Source organism: Anser cygnoides, chromosome 2 (assembly GCF_040182565.1).
Source record: "Anser cygnoides isolate HZ-2024a breed goose chromosome 2, Taihu_goose_T2T_genome, whole genome shotgun sequence".
NCBI classification, from domain to species: Eukaryota; Metazoa; Chordata; class Aves; order Anseriformes; family Anatidae; genus Anser; species Anser cygnoides.
This window is the reverse complement of record NC_089874.1, coordinates 4,287,616-4,303,080: the sequence shown is the minus strand read 5'-3', so window position 1 is coordinate 4,303,080 and position 15,465 is coordinate 4,287,616. Positions and strand designations below refer to the sequence as shown.

At 40.4% G+C, this 15,465-nt stretch overlaps 1 protein-coding gene across 14 annotated transcripts in view; it reads left to right on the top strand.

Annotated features, from left to right (window-relative positions):
* Positions 1 to 11,220: 11,220 nt before the first annotated feature.
* Positions 11,221 to 15,465, top strand: part of ADCYAP1R1 (ADCYAP receptor type I) — a 144,950-nt gene continuing 140,705 nt past the window's right edge. For 6 of the 14 annotated variants that reach the window (XM_013182431.3, XM_048062363.2, XM_013182423.3 and 3 more), the window contains exons 1-2: positions 11,221 to 11,337; positions 11,638 to 11,940. The gene's annotated coding sequence lies outside the window, so the exon portion shown is untranslated. Of the gene's footprint in view, positions 11,338 to 11,637; positions 11,941 to 12,099; positions 12,187 to 12,489; positions 12,630 to 15,465 lie in introns of those variants that run through there. The other 8 variants (XM_013182434.3, XM_013182433.3, XM_013182432.3 and 5 more) reach the window with 4 other exon arrangements.

Genomic DNA, 15,465 nt, shown 5'->3' with positions numbered 1-15,465 from the left:
AATTAAAAAGGGGATAAGGCATGAGGCTATGTAAGCATCACTGTGAACGTCTGTCCCTATAATAACACTGAATTACCAGGGGGGTGATGCACTGTTAGCAGGTACCATGCTTTCCTTCAGAGACACAGCTTTCCAGTGACGCAGAATACGAACCCTGTATTGACTGCCAGAGGGCTTTGCAGGGCTCTGTGATGAACCACCATATTGCAAGCACAGAGGATAATTATTATTTCACCATCACTTTGTTCGTTATTCAGGAATCTCTAGGCTGTTTGGTTCCCCCATAGAGCTACTTCTGATTCATGTTGCAAATTTCTGCCTATGATTTCCTCACAGATGTTATGAAATGCTTCAAATCAGAACGATCACTGGCAATTTTACTCCGAGACAATTCTGTGCAATGTGAAATGATTGTGTTAAGCCAGTCTGCTTGTCTGTCATGATTTCAGGGAAAGCTTTTCAGGGAAAAAAAATACAAAAAAAAAAAAAAAAAAAAAGAAAGAAAGAGATGTCCACAGAAATTGCAGCTCCACGGCTTACAAAGTCTCTGTTGGAAGTGGTGATTTTTTTTTTTTCTCCTAGATTTCCAATCCATGTTCATTCAGAGCATTTCATTATAGTCCTAAGTGTACAAGAGCAGAAGTGATAGAATGATGTATTTTTTATTACTCATAAAAAAAAAAAAAAAAGGAGAACTAGAAATGAATAAAGGGAACATTTAGTGTTCAGAGGCAGTGCTGCTGGAGTGTATTTTCATGTTCACTGAAGAAAACTGCATAATCCTATAATATTATTGCCTCTCTGGTTCATTGCAATATTTATCAGCAGAATAGATGCTTCAAAATTACCTGTGATAGTCACAGATATAGAGAGAACCAACTTTCATTTTGGCCTCTGCATGCTGATGGCAAAGCCTTAATAGTTTGTGGGCTAACACAAACTGAAGTGCTAGTCACCAGTCCCGGAGGAAACAGCAGCATCCAGGGGTTGTGCAGTTATAAATCCTGTGTGCGTTTTATCATGAACACCTGAAAAATCTACTTATTTCATAGTTATTTTGTTGGTGCCTTCCCAGGGAAAACAGTATAACAATCATAATTTTTACCTGGAAAACTGAGGAAATAGAAGAGAAATAACACTATACAATCTTTCAGGCCACTGTCACAGTTTTAACTCAGCATAGACACTACTGTAGAAAAAGAATCTGCCTTGGCTTGATTCTTAATGCATTTGCTGAACGTCTTTGTTTTGTTTTGTAGATATGTTTTTTTTTGTTTTTGTTTTACTTAAAAGGGGTATGTTCATAGGGAAATTATTTCAGAAAATTAAATTATACTATAGCAATTTTGCAATATGTAAATTCATAATGGATGTAGATGTAATAGTATTAAGCATGCAAATACTTGGTGAAAAGCCAAGGATATCATGGGAGACATCTGAGGGATGTATTAAGTCTCTGGCTGTTAAATGCACTTAAAAGCAGCATGAGCAATGTGTAGTATAACAGGAGTTATTGACCTTAGTTGTACAGTGTATGTGTACATATGGAGGAGAAGGCTGTAGTGATAGTCCCTCCACATTTATACGTGTAAACATTTATACTGTAGACAGCTTCACTTAGTGGAGCAAACACATCTTATATTTTTACTTTCAGCAGAGACAAACTATTTTAAGAATCACTTCACTCAGAGTAAATGGGTTGAATATTAGATTTTTGTCTATGCCAGAATTTCTAAAATTTTTCATTCACTGCTTCATGTAAGGATGGTGGTAAATTATTTCTGAAGGTTGAGAGATACTCAGATATGGCACTGCAGAGTGCTGAAAAGCTTCTGAAATAATGTAAAGGAATCTGATGAACACCTGGCTAAGCCTCTTCTTTGTAAAGGTCCACAGAAGAATTAGACAATGAAAGGAGGATGAGAAATAATATAAAGGCAGATGAAATGAATGTATTTAAAGCAGCAGCACAGGTGGATGGAAGCCAGAAGAATGAAAAACAGAAGAGATATAAACAGCTACAATTTAAAAAGTACAAATTTCTGAACAGGTTGAAGAGGGGATGCTATAGCTTTTATGCAAGGTTTTAAACAGAAATAAGTAAAAAAAAAAATCAGATTGTAAGTTGGAGATTTAGTGAATGAATGTTGGTAAAACAAACAAACAAACAAACAAACAAAAAATTGCCTGAGTATAGGTGGTATTTGATTCTTGCTACTCTCGTTATTGCAGGGCAAAAAACCTCATAAACTGACAATTTTTTTAGGATGGGATAGTGTTACATCTATCTTATGCTGTGTCAGTCTGCTGGTATCAGACTGTCCTTCAACTAAACAGAGAGCAGAAACAAAGCTAGTATTAAAAATGTGAGGAACTCTTTATTTCAGATGTAGAATACATGTAGAACTAAACTAAATTCTGAGATAATATTGCTGTGATCAAAAAAAAATAAACCTATTTACTTTTGCACTGCTTATTTTAAGATTATGTAAAAAAAAAAAAAAAAGAGTATAAATCATTAATAAAAGCGGAAGTTAGCTCACAAAAAAAGGAGAGCGTTAAAAAGTCATTTTCGGGAGCTTTTTCGCTAAATGACACTCTGGTGTGTTTTGTTTCTGCTATACTAAAGCAAGAAGTTATGAGGTCTTTTGTTCTTCATGACTGATTATACTGATTAAGTAACTCACTTTCTCACTCTGCAACGTGTATTCCTTCATGTAATTCTGATAACTTTCCTTCATAATGTTAAAAGAGATCTGACAAAATGCAAGAAATTCATAATGTATATAAACAAATCTTCAATAACAACTTCAATAAACAAAGTGGTAAATCTCAGAACAGAATTCAAATCCTGATTTTATTTATTTTTTTTTTTTAAAGGACAAACCCTCTATTGTTTTGTTCCTTCTTCCTTTTTCATTTTCCTTTTTTCCTTTTTATTTTTTCTTTTTCTTTCTTTTTCCTTTTTTCTTTTTTCTTTTTTTTCTTTCTTTTTTTTTTTTTCTTTTCTTCAGGAAATAAGATAAGCAGGTTTTCTTTTCCTCACTTATTTCTATGTGACATGTCTAGGAAGTTTTGAGAATATAAGGATCTTCTGATTCCATCAGTTCCTTTGCCCATTTAATCCAGTCTTCAGTTTGCCTGAGACAAGATATATTATATGAAAGTGTAAGATTCTTACTCAGGATACAATGTGTGCTGTGTTTAGTAAAAAGTTTTAGTTTATAGGTCTTTAGTAACTATGCATTTATTTAAGTTTTCAAGCCATAGATTTACCATCTCATAAAAAATTTATTTTGTAATTATTTGTATTTTTCTTATTTTCCAATATATTTCATTCTGAATTGCACCCTTGATCTCTTCCTTCTACCTGTTTTGTGGTTTTTGCTGACTTTTTTATTCTTCTGACTATCATAAACTACTAAATTTTGCCCAGTTACTGAGAGCAATGATTTATATTTGGATTAAGTATTACATTAAAGTAATAAATAGACTTGTTTTGAAGACATCTAGATTGGGATGCATCTCAGATTTCTTTAGACGCTGACTACATAGTATCTTTTTCTGACCTGAGGTTCCAGTAAAGTTAATGGAAACAAGTAGCACTTTTACGATGTGATTTTTCTCATTTATTGTACATGCTTCCCTTAGGTTGAGATGAATCATGCACTGATTCTCATAGACTGTATGGACTAGTTTCCTTTGACTAGAAAGGAAGCCAGAGATTACCTCATCTATAGACATCTACATTGTACATGTTCACCTAATTTTGGATTAGATTAATCTCTTAAAAATCAAGAACCTTTCCCATCCTCTGGTATGTTATTCCAGTGGTTGCTTTTCCTCCGTATTTAAGAGAGTGTTTGTTTTTATGTCTGAGATGAATTTGTCTGGTTTTTGCTTCCAACCACTAGCTTTTATTTTTCTTTTCTCTATAGGGCTTGACAGACCTCTAGTAAGTATACTGTTGTGAAGATGTAATCTAATTTAATGTTTTCATATGTTCATATTACAACAAAGGAAGACAGAAATTTTGTATGAATTTGTCTTTCATTGTTTGCATAGTATTTTCATGGTTAGAGAAGGGCTTTGTCATATTTGATTTAAGACAATTGACTTACAGTTGAACATAGAGGAAGACAATTCAAATAAAAAAGGAAAAAACACATATACAGTTAAAAAGCAGGGGGGGATTGGAATTTAATTACCAGTTCTTGTCCAGCAACAAAACATATTCGTTATGACAGAGTTTGTCTTATGAAATGAGGAAAATCTGCTACTAGCAACAGTCACAATTGTTCCTTTGTTACAAGTGCAAGTAGGACAGATTCTATAACGGTTAAAGTCCTGTCTTTGTTCACTGTTAATGAATCATACTATAGAAGGTACGATCTCACAGAATAAATGCTATGTAGCACCTAAGACCTGAAATCGCATATTAAGAAAAACAAATATATGTAATAAGAAGAGTAAGAAAGAGAGTCGGTGAAGAGTTTTTGAAGAAAAAAAAAAAAAAGAACAAATTTCATTCTCCAAATGAAAGATTATTTGATTGTGCCAAATAAATAATTGTCTCAAGTAAAACAACTATGTGAAAAAATTCCATGAACTTCATTTATAGATGCAGTAGTGACTTGCTTCCTTTTCTTTATGGCTCACTGTCATGGATTTGATGCTCACACTAATCACACACCTTCTATAGCCCACACTAGAGTTCTATTTGCTTTCAGCATCTCCTCTTCTGAAGGAAAAGAGGTTTCCTATTCTTCTGCTATAGCTGAGATATTTTTCAGCTGTCGGAAGACTGCCATCCTTCAGCAGAAGAGAATAATCTCCCTCCAAAGGTCTTTCATGCAAGAAGAGAACACCAGATATTAGACTTAGGTAATTTTGAGTGCTAGAATCAGGGACTCTGACCACGGCATTGGACTATTCTCACCTTAAAAAGAGGAGTGCAGTAAAAGGTTTAACTCAAGACATCATGTCAGACAAATTAGAGGAAAACCATTTGACTGCAGGGTTAGGAGAGCCATCTGTCTATGCCCACAGATAAGGAAGGCAGACTGATCCAAAGTGACAAAAACAGCTTATAAATCAAGATAGTTCAGATGGGAAGTGAGACCTTTGAATTTTGCCACAAGCTGATCATTAATAACTCGTGTAAGATCTGTCTAAGGAGGATGTAATGCATCTTTCAGCTGCTGCAAAAGACCCTGTCTGAAAGATGAAGAAAGGTGTGTAACAGCTGGAAGCTGGATAGATCTGTGACTTCTCCCTCAGATGTGCTCACTAGTGTCTTTATTATACTTTAATTAAGGAAAAATTGTCAGGGTCAGGTCTTAGGCCACAAATTCTCAAGACATCTATCTACAGGGCAAGAATTTACTTGTGTAAACCTTCAACCACCTTTTAGGTTTGAAGGTTGAGGTAAAAACTTTGTAGGGTGAGTCTAATTTTAAGAAAAGTATTGAGAAATTCTAATAGGTATCCATACTCTGCAGATGGGATTAGAACCTCTAAAAGGAGTCTTCTGCTTTTCAGTCACATCCTAATAGATGTCTATGAAGGTTTGTGGTCTACACTTTTTTTTTCTAAAATTATAGTTTTGTACTAGTTAGTCCCAAATATTTGTTGTCCTGATTACAGAGCTCAAGGATAAAAACTTGATTATCAAGGTACGTTAGGTGAGGACTTCAATAATATTATTCTGAAAGATGTCAAATGAAGTCCGTGAATTAGATACCAAAATGTCTAAAATAGAGATCCCCAAATCCCTAAAATAAATCCCTGAAATAAATAAATAAATAAGCAATGTTCCATAAAGCCTCTCCTGGAATGTTCTGTCTATTCACATTCAGGATTGGGAAGAAGTTACTACTCTGTAAATGTCTACCTGAACCTTCTGCTAGAAATAACTGTCCTCCAGAGTTGGCAGAAATAAATGTATCTCAGCTTCCCAGCTACCTGAGTAGATGTGTGAGCTGTGTAGATCACAATCTGGTGAATGGATTCACAATATCTGCGGTTTTGGCTAGTGGATTTTATGGAAATGTATGGCAGCAGAAAATACAAAAATATCTGCACTAAATTAGACCAGAAATCCATATGTACACTTGCAAGTCACTAGAAAAATATATAAACAATGGGCAGGTATTAAGTGCCCTAAATTATCTCCCAACACTGATTGAACTGGTCATGGTCTTGGAGGTCTCTTCCAACCTAGATGATTCTGTGATTCTGTGAAATGTGTCTCAGAGACATTCTGAGCCAGAAGTGGTCTTCTGGTATTGAATTGCCTTTATGGACTTCTCCTCTATAATTTGCTTTGAAACACTTGGAATCTTCTAGCATCTGCCAGGTCATATAACATTTAAGTGAAGACTTTTTTTTTTTTTTTTTTTTTTTTCCAGGGCTCCCTGATTTTTGTTTGGTATTTTCTCAATCTTGTGTAAGGAAGGACAGTGGACATTTTTTCTTTATTCACCTTCTCAGAGTTATTTTTTTATAAACTTTCACTGTTTTACTTCTCGGTAGTGTCTGTAGAAAACTGAAGAATCCTCATCTAGCTGGTTCTTATAGATGATTCATTCCATATATTTAATCCCCTTGCCGACCTCCTGTTATATTTTGTTCATTGCTATTTTGCCCGTTTTCTCTCTACCAAAGATGCTCATATATATTTTCTTTTGTTGACTCCCCTTAGTGGGGATGTAACTTTCACTGGAGAGATGATTCACACAATTTAATTTCTTTAACCAGCTGATTGTGAATCACAAGAGTTTGTCAAAGGACCAAATTTTCAGCTTATTTACCTGAGAAGAGGAATGAATAAATTCTGCTTTCATGCCAAGTGGTGTGAGGACTCCTGAAAGAAGAGGTAGATCAGATAGGAAAAATAATGCTGATTTTCATAGTAACAGTACTCTTGACTTCAAGAAAGGTACAATACAGGAGCTTTGCATTGACCACTTGAACTAAACTCTTTCTTAGCAAAGTTAAATAAATAAATAAATAAAAATTCCCTTGAGACTGGCAGACATAATGCAAGAGATGTAGGAGCAGCTGGTGCTAGTAAAGGTTTTCTAGGGCATCTCAAAAGGCAATGCACACTTTTTCTAAGGCAGCAGATATTTAAGCTGCAGATATTAAAAGAGCCAACAGTGTCCAGGGAGATCTTCAGTTGGTTAAAGTATGTTAAAGTGAGCTCACCATTATCCCTAGGCTTCACTGATTGTAATGACTAGGTCTCTGTTGACTATGACAGTAGTGTTGTTGCCTAGCTCATATACAGACACCTACCTTCACCTGTCAATTTTCAAGCTGACTCCCATCCTCCTGTCCATGGGATGTTACCCCTTGCTATGTGGCAGCCTGTGGAGGCAGATCAAGGTAAGGTATGGCTTCCACCATTTGAATAAACATGCTTTATAGCTGGCTTGCAAGCTGGCTATAGCAGATCATTTTTCCTGTCATGCCCAGCTTCTGGTGGGTGATTTCTGCATATGCAAAAGCCTGAGTCAGAGGCAGGTTAGTATCACCTCCATGTGCTACATGTGCTGATGTGTTCTCCTCCCCTCATTTTTTAGAGCTTTCAAGTCAAATACAGCATCTTCTGCAGCAGAACAAGCATGAGGGAAATGGGGTGTTGATGAAGAAAGGTGCAGTTGTTTTCCAGTAAAATTTGTAACAGATACAGGGGACAAAGACAAAGGGAGGAAGGCTGGATAAAGGAATCAAGAGCTTTGGTTCAATTTAATTCCCTTTGATGATGGCCAGATCAATAGACTCCTGTCCAGACAGCTAGGAGTGAATTTACTGCACCTCAGCTTCTCACTGATGGCTGCTTTCACACCCTCTGCTGCTTCCCAGCACCCTGAGATAAGCATGGCTGTATGTCTGTCGGCTGAGCTGCCTTATATTTACTGTAGGGTAAAAGTAGGCACACAATAGGATACCTTCTGTTCTTTATATTCACACTTTGATTTACTTCCTCTTAAGACAGTGATGTAGACCTTTGCCTACACATCACATATGTCCCAGTTAATCTTACGTGGTGGGGAATTTGACATACTGTACTCTCCCTGGTTGTGGACAAAGTTCTGCTAGTAGAAATGTCTTAAAACAGTACAGCTCATTTCCATAGCTAGAAAGGGAATAAATGACTGCCTTTCCTTGCATAAGTAGCTGTTTTTTTCCCCACTCTCTACCTCCACCACATCTTGCCTTCAGGAGCTAGGAGTATCTATTTCTGACTGTTAGCAGTCTCCTAATTGGTAGGAAGTGACTGGGCAATACGCAGACCAGAACACTGCCCTGGGGTAGTTCTTATCCTTGTAGAGGAGAACAGGCCAACTGGGTGTGTCTCAGCAGTTGAGGCTTGTCAAACCTCATAACGAAAGAGTGATTTATCTCTTCAAACACTAGAAGCTTACATTGTGAGTGTCGACAAGCTGGGCTTGTGTTCGCAGTCTGTCTAATGTCAGTGGAGAGAGAAACAGGCACATTTAGGACACAGTTCCTTTGAGCTGTTTTCAGTTTTTCCCTAGGTTGAGATGGATCATGCCTTGTATTCCAGTAACTGCGTTAACAAGAACTGACTCTGATATGAAGGGAGGGGTGGTTGACCAGCTAAGACCTAGTTGTTCAATCAACTAAATCACCAGTGATTTCAAAATAAAATAAAAGGGTGAGGACCTTCCAACCATATCTTTAACCCAATCCCAGCAAATACTCTTGCAGCCAGCTTGCCAGTGTCTTGACCCTGTGCAGAATGAGAGATGGAAGGCTGTCTAGGTCATTTAGCAGCACGTCACACTTTTCCCTCAGGAAGCCTTCTCCTGCCCCTGCCAGTCCCTCATGCTGGCCAAAATAATTGTTATCACGCTTCACACACACTTAAATAATGAAGAGCTATTTAATAGGCTGCTGGTGAGGGTAACAAACAAGCCCCGTTTGCCTGAAAAAAGACTAAATTGTTTTATCCTAAAGAAAATTCTCCTTTTCAGAGAGCAAAGTTCTTAGACAGATTCCTGACTTCTCCTATAGGAAACCTGAGATACGGGTATCAGCTGAGATCATCTAAGGCAGTCCAACTGAGGCTGGATACGGGCCACTAGATGATTCTTTTGGCCTGTTGCCCTTCTCCTGGGAAAGACAGGGAGCAGATGTTGTAGCAGCACATAATAATTGAACAGCTGGGAACCTTCTTCCACATTTAGCATTCCAATGGGACATTTCATAGTGATGCTTCTGTTTTTTGATGTAGGACTATCATAAATTTTGGAAGTTTTGAGGGGTCGTGGCAGCTGTTTTGTATTGTTTGGGGGAGTTATTTATTTCTACAGGATGAACAGAGATGCTTTTATTGGGAAGAACATTTCGCTGTGGAGGTTACTTTGTCCTGCATCTTATCCTTTAGGATTCAGATAAAATGAGGTTTGCTGAGATCCTTCTGAGTAATAAATAGGTATCTACATCTGACTGAGTTACTTACTGTTGGATTTCTTTATGCTTTCTGGAAATCTAGCCTGGGGTCTTATCCTAGGTAGGCATTAAAGTAGGTGCAATAATGATATCCTAAAAGTGCTTCTCTCCCTTTAATGTCTACAAACAGTACACAGGGTGATTAAAGATTTTTTTTTTTTCATATTCTTTTTTCCCTCATGTTTAGCAAAGCTACTAAAAGCTAAGAGATGTGGCTAGAGAAGTTGGTAGAACTGGAGAAGGAGAAAGCACAAAGGAAATATTTGAAAAGTCTGAATGATTATTTGGACTGCTCCGTGATGCTGAAATAAAAAACAGAACCGAATGCATTCACAGTGTGTCTGTGCCTTCTTTTCTCAGAAGGCCCCGATGCAGCCATGGGGCTGTTACTGTGATAAGGGACCAGGAGCTGTGCTGCCTCAGTCAGTGCTTCTGTTGTGGAGCTACATCCCCCTCAGGCCACAGGGACTATAACACACAAATAAGCAATTGGGCCAGGGATTTTCACACTGGACAGGTAATAGGTTTAGTTGCTCTTTGGAATGGATTGCTTTGGTTTTCTTTTGCTTAATCTGGGCAAAGGGTAAAGGCAAGGAGGATATGAAATGAATTTACATTCTAAAGGAAATGTAAGATGGGAGATGCAGAAAGTGAAGGGGGAGTGATAAAAGGTAAGCAGAGGGAAGGGTTTCCACACTGGGCACAGTGTTGGTATCCCAGGCATGAAATCTGGGTGTGATTGGAAGAACCTCATCAGCAGGCAGCACAGATCTCAGGGAATTTGGGGAGGGATGCAGGCATCCAGCATCTCCAGTTCCTGACATGGATCTGCAGGGCTTGAGATCATTATGGTTGACAGCAGTAAAAACAGCGTGGAACCAAGTGCTTTCATGGGATGCCCAGGTCTGGACAGGCTAGACTCTGGACTCTGCCCCTGAGTGCTACTCTCTGTGGAAGGGAGCAGGGACTGGATGCTTTTGTGTCATTCCTTGCCAGGGGACACGTGCCACCCTGCTCTTTTCCAGATGCACATCAGAAGAACCAGTTGGACATCCTTTCCCTTCTCATCGACCACCTCAGCCTTGTCTACAGCTCCATGCCCATTCCAGCAACAGGTACGACTCCTGCACTGCTGTTGTGGGCAGCTCGGTGCCATGAAGCTATAAGGCTGTGCAGGGCAGGGCAGCTGCTGTTGTTCCTGTGCAGTCACTTCCTTTCCTGGGTGTGTGTGGCTCTGCTGCAGGAGGGGAGGATGTACTTTCCACCAGCTCACAGGGCTTGTCCTGGACACAGGCCACATGCCCATCTGCAAATACCATCTGCAAAATGCTGCTTCTAGGTGAAATTCCTGCTCCGCTTTCCCTCAGGTCCCTTCCCTGCCAACTCCAGCTACTTTATCGCTTTTCCTTGCTATCAACTCTTCTGCAGCTCAGGGAGAAACTGCCTCCCCTCACCCTCCCTCCCACACCCCCTTTCCCATCCAGCAGCGATGCCATCCTCCCTCCCATCACCATGTTTTGCTGACCCAGTCGTGCCAATTGAAAATAAACAAATAAATGAATCAGTGGGGCAGCAGAGGCGGTGCTCAGGGGACAGGGAGAAGGAGCAATTGGGGGAGGTAGGAAGAGGAAAAAAAACGGGCGGGGGAAAAAAGTGTTTGATTTAAGAAACTTAATTTGAATAAACCCCTCCTTCCTCCAGTCCTCATTGGCTTCCTTCTTTCTCCTCCATATTAATGAACTAGCCAAGGAGAAGCGATTGGCTCCATATCCCCTTTCCTTTCCTCAGGCACTTGGGGGAGGAGGTGTTTGCATTTCTCCGCAGGACCAGCTCGCTTTGCAGAGCATTGTCTGGGTATGAGAATCACACAGGCACACAGACACACACACACACACATACAGAAATACCGGGGCGAGCACACCACAGCCTTGACTTGCATGCAGAGCATCTGATCCAGCCTGAATCCCCTTCTCCTCCTTTGCTCCAACCCCCTACTTCCCAAGCTAGAATAACCCTCCTTAAAAATAAAAATATAAATAAAAAGGGGGGGGGGGGGGGGGGGGGGAAGACACCAGGAAAAAAAAAAAAGAAAAGTTTGCAACAAATCTCCTCCCTCCCTTTTTTTTTTTTTTTTTTTTTTTTTTTCGGATTTAGCGATGGCAAATTCCTTCACGGCCAGGATCTGGCCCATCCCCTGAGCAAAGGCAGCCTGGACATGACCGGCAGGCGAGGGAGGAGGAATTTGGATTCCCTTCGGAGGCGCCGACCCCTCCTCCGGCCGGCAGGAGCCTGGCGGGGGGAGCCCGGCTCCGGCCGCTCAGTGTCCCCGCGGGCAGCCGGGGCTGGTCCCCTCCGTGTCCCCCCGCCTCTGGCTCCGAGCCCACCGGCACCCGCCCCGCCCCGGCACCCGGCGGGGATGCAGCATCTCCAGCACCGGGACGGATCCCTGCCGCAATGGTAAGTCCCCTTCCTCCGGCCGGGCAGCGGGATTCGGGCTCTGCCCCGCTTCGGCCCCAGCCCGGAGATGCTCCGGAGCCGCTGATTGCAGCCGGCGGGGGGATTAGGAACCGCCGGCTTGTCTTGGAGTGACATTGATTTACCGGCTCTTCCCCCCAGGTCCTGGGAATACTTCTTTTGGGGGGAATTGCACGCAGGCTTTCAGCCTCCAGACACAACTGCAGGCTCCGAGGATGCGTCCGCGAGGTAGATTTGTTGCTTGTCGAACAGATAAAGCTCCCTTTGCAAGTGGTGACAGGTTAACGTGCTTGGTATGGGAATCACGTCTGATTTTAACACAATATGGCTGGTAAATAAAACCTGATTGCTAACAGACCCGGTGCTGCTGTTGGCATTTTCGAGCTCTAGGCTACCTTTGCAGTTCTGCATCTTCACCTGCCGCAGAAACTCTGATTCACCCTTCAACCAGTGCACCAGGACTCCTCTATTTTTCTGTGGGGCAGTAGTAGAAATTGCTGTTAATGTGCCTTTGACCTCTGCTTGCATGCCTCTGGGCACTTCTTATCAGTATTTGAACAGCTGGCTCTAATAATACCATCTTTATGCAGAGCACATCCTAAGTCAGAGGGATGGCACACAGGACAGACTTTTTGCCGCTATGCTGTGGTTTTAACATGTGAATGGTTCAGGTATGTATTGGAATCTGAAGAGTTTACTGTCAGGGAGAGAAGGATAATGCAGCATGGTGTTCGGGAGTGGGAAATGCATGAAAAAAAAAAAGAGAGATTTGTTTTGAGACATACCGGTGTCTATGGCGAGATGATCGCTTACATAGAAGTACGTCTGGATGAACTCCCTGGAAGTCAGTGGTTTTCCTCTGTATCTAGTCTGCTGGTAAACAGAATCTGGCCTTTAGCTTGAAGCAGGTATTGGAGTAGCACCAGAGGTAATTATAAGAGTAACAAATAATAAGAACCGAAATGAATAAAGTGGCAAAGTGACCTGGTTCTTTCTTAGGGTATTATGGATTACCATCCGTCTTGTGTACGTTAATTACAGTGCATGTGTTGGACTGATATTGCAATATGCAGTGTAATTGAAGAAGATTTTTTTTTCCCTCTGTCTCTTTTTAATCTCTTGGAGTCAACAAACAACAAATAGATTTTCATTTGATATTATTTTGGTACACTGCCATCTCACTTTTGTATTCTGCGTATGCAACACTGGTCAGGTACGGTGGGAAAATATTTTTATGGCTAGCATATGTTAATCAAAGTGAATGTATGATTGCTTAATATTACTGTTAAAGATAACAGGAAGGCAAAATCCTTAAAGTGTTGTTATTATAGCTATGGAGAAAGAATGCATTATACAAGCATCTTTACTTGGCTAATGCAAAACACGCCGGAGCTGTCTTGAACGAAGTTGTCCTAAAGGAAAGGTAAAGCAGTGCTGCTCCGATTTGATGAATAATTAAGGAATGTTATTCAGCACAATAACAGCAGTTGGATTAAAGTTGATATCTCTGCTTGTATCTTGGTTATAGCTCTGTGTTATTATTTATATATATCTTTTTTCACATTTCTATATGCTGAGAGCAGTGGTGGCTGCTTTGTTGTTCATGCAGGACAGCTACAATTGATCTGTTATTGTAGTGGCAATCTATCTTGGACATCGCGGAGCAGAGGGTTTCTGTTGCTTTGTTTTCTCCAATCTAAGGCATGTGTGCAGTGACTGGAAGGATAACCATTGGCACTGAACAGACTCCAAGGTCATGGGGGGCTTCTCGGAACGCCAGAAGGAAAGCCAGTTGTCCCAATGTATTTATCTTTAAACAGGGACTAGTTTTGTGATTGCTCAGTGGCTCTAGCCTTCCATTGGGGTTCCTGTTAGAAAGCAAGAGGGCTTCTTCCTCCCTGTAGATTTAAGATGTCTGCTGTTCTCGTGGTGGTGCCACAAACGCCTGTAGCTCTCCAGATCTGCTGTTGTCAGTGTATATGTGAAGCTCATAAACACGAAAGCAGAAGCTTTGTTGTAGGATGCTACCAGGGAGAGAAAAACAGAGATCTCTGAGATTGTGGGCTGTGCTGTTGATCACGTTCAGACCTTTGTTCATCGCATCTCTCTTGATTTGGCTGACTGAGCCGGCATCCTGGAGATATTTTTTCTGGGGTTGAGTTCCATATGTGCCTACGCCTTTGATCAGTTGAGACCCATGTCCCCAGGCTGATTCATTTTAATATAGCAGATTTTGTTTTTCTTTCCTTCCTTCTGAGCACACTCGGTACAAACAGTCTAATTCTTAAATTAGCTCAGATTATCTTCTAATGAAACCAGAGTATGTGAGTTAAGAAGCACAGACAAAAAGTAAACTGAGGACAGGATCGTACTGTAACTCATATGCAGAAATATCGCATCTTACAGTCGCTCCCAATTTAGTAGAGAAGAATCCTTTTTTTTTTCTTTTTTCTTTTTTGATTCCATGATTCTCAGGAGATGTAAACTGAGATCAGGATTTAGAAGTCAGTGGAGATACTGGATTTTATTTTACTTGTCTCAGAAACCACAGCATCAACCTATAAGTCAGCCTAGTATGTTTTTGCGTTGGTTTATGCTCCCTTGCTTCCATTCCCTGTTCTCCTCTCATGTCAGACATTCAACCATCCTATATCACCTGTGAAGACAACAGGTGCACAATTTCATACACATTGAACTCAACGGGATTTTTGGAGTGGGTCCTCCACACCACTGCGAAAGTGGAATAACTCCACTGAAAGGGGTGTAAACACTCCAGTGAGAAACTCTCTTTTTTCCTACACATGACTTTAGTTGTCTGTGCTGATACTACATGGGCAAGGATAGCTTTAGCATCACGCTGTGTCAGAGTACTCCTGCTAGCCAATATATACAGCATCCCTCAAGGAGATACTTTTCCAGTTCCCTCTGTGCTGAACTTGTGCTTGTCTTAAGAAATGCTTTGCATACAGAAAGGTATTTGGTTGTCTACAATCACTAAAAAGTACTAGAATTCACTTGCCTGTGGTGGCTGTTGAAACACTTTGGATTGTAGTTGAGTGGGCACAAATATATGAGAAAAAGGCAGATTTGCAAAATGCTTTGCTGGTTGCCCCCCCTCCCCCTTGCTTTGCATGTATTTTATTCTCTGACCACCTTTTGCTCTCTCAGTTTGTTGATCCACCTTCTTCAGCTTCAACTTTTATCTCCACAAGACAAACTAGGAAATCATGTAAAATAAGAAAGATTCTCTGAGTCCTGTTCACATAATTCACTTCAATTTGTTGTTGTATTCCCATGCAAGATGATGGGCTGTTCTGTAGAGTAGCCAGATTAATAATTTCAGGGTAGAACTTCTTAGGAGGCATTATATCATTACATTTCCTGAAGAAAAAGTACAAGCTTTGTCACACAGAACATTTAAAGCTAACATAGCTGTTGTACTGGGGAATATTCCTTTGGAAAGAACCCTGTATAAATATACAGACCCAGTTGCGGGGACTCTTGTTT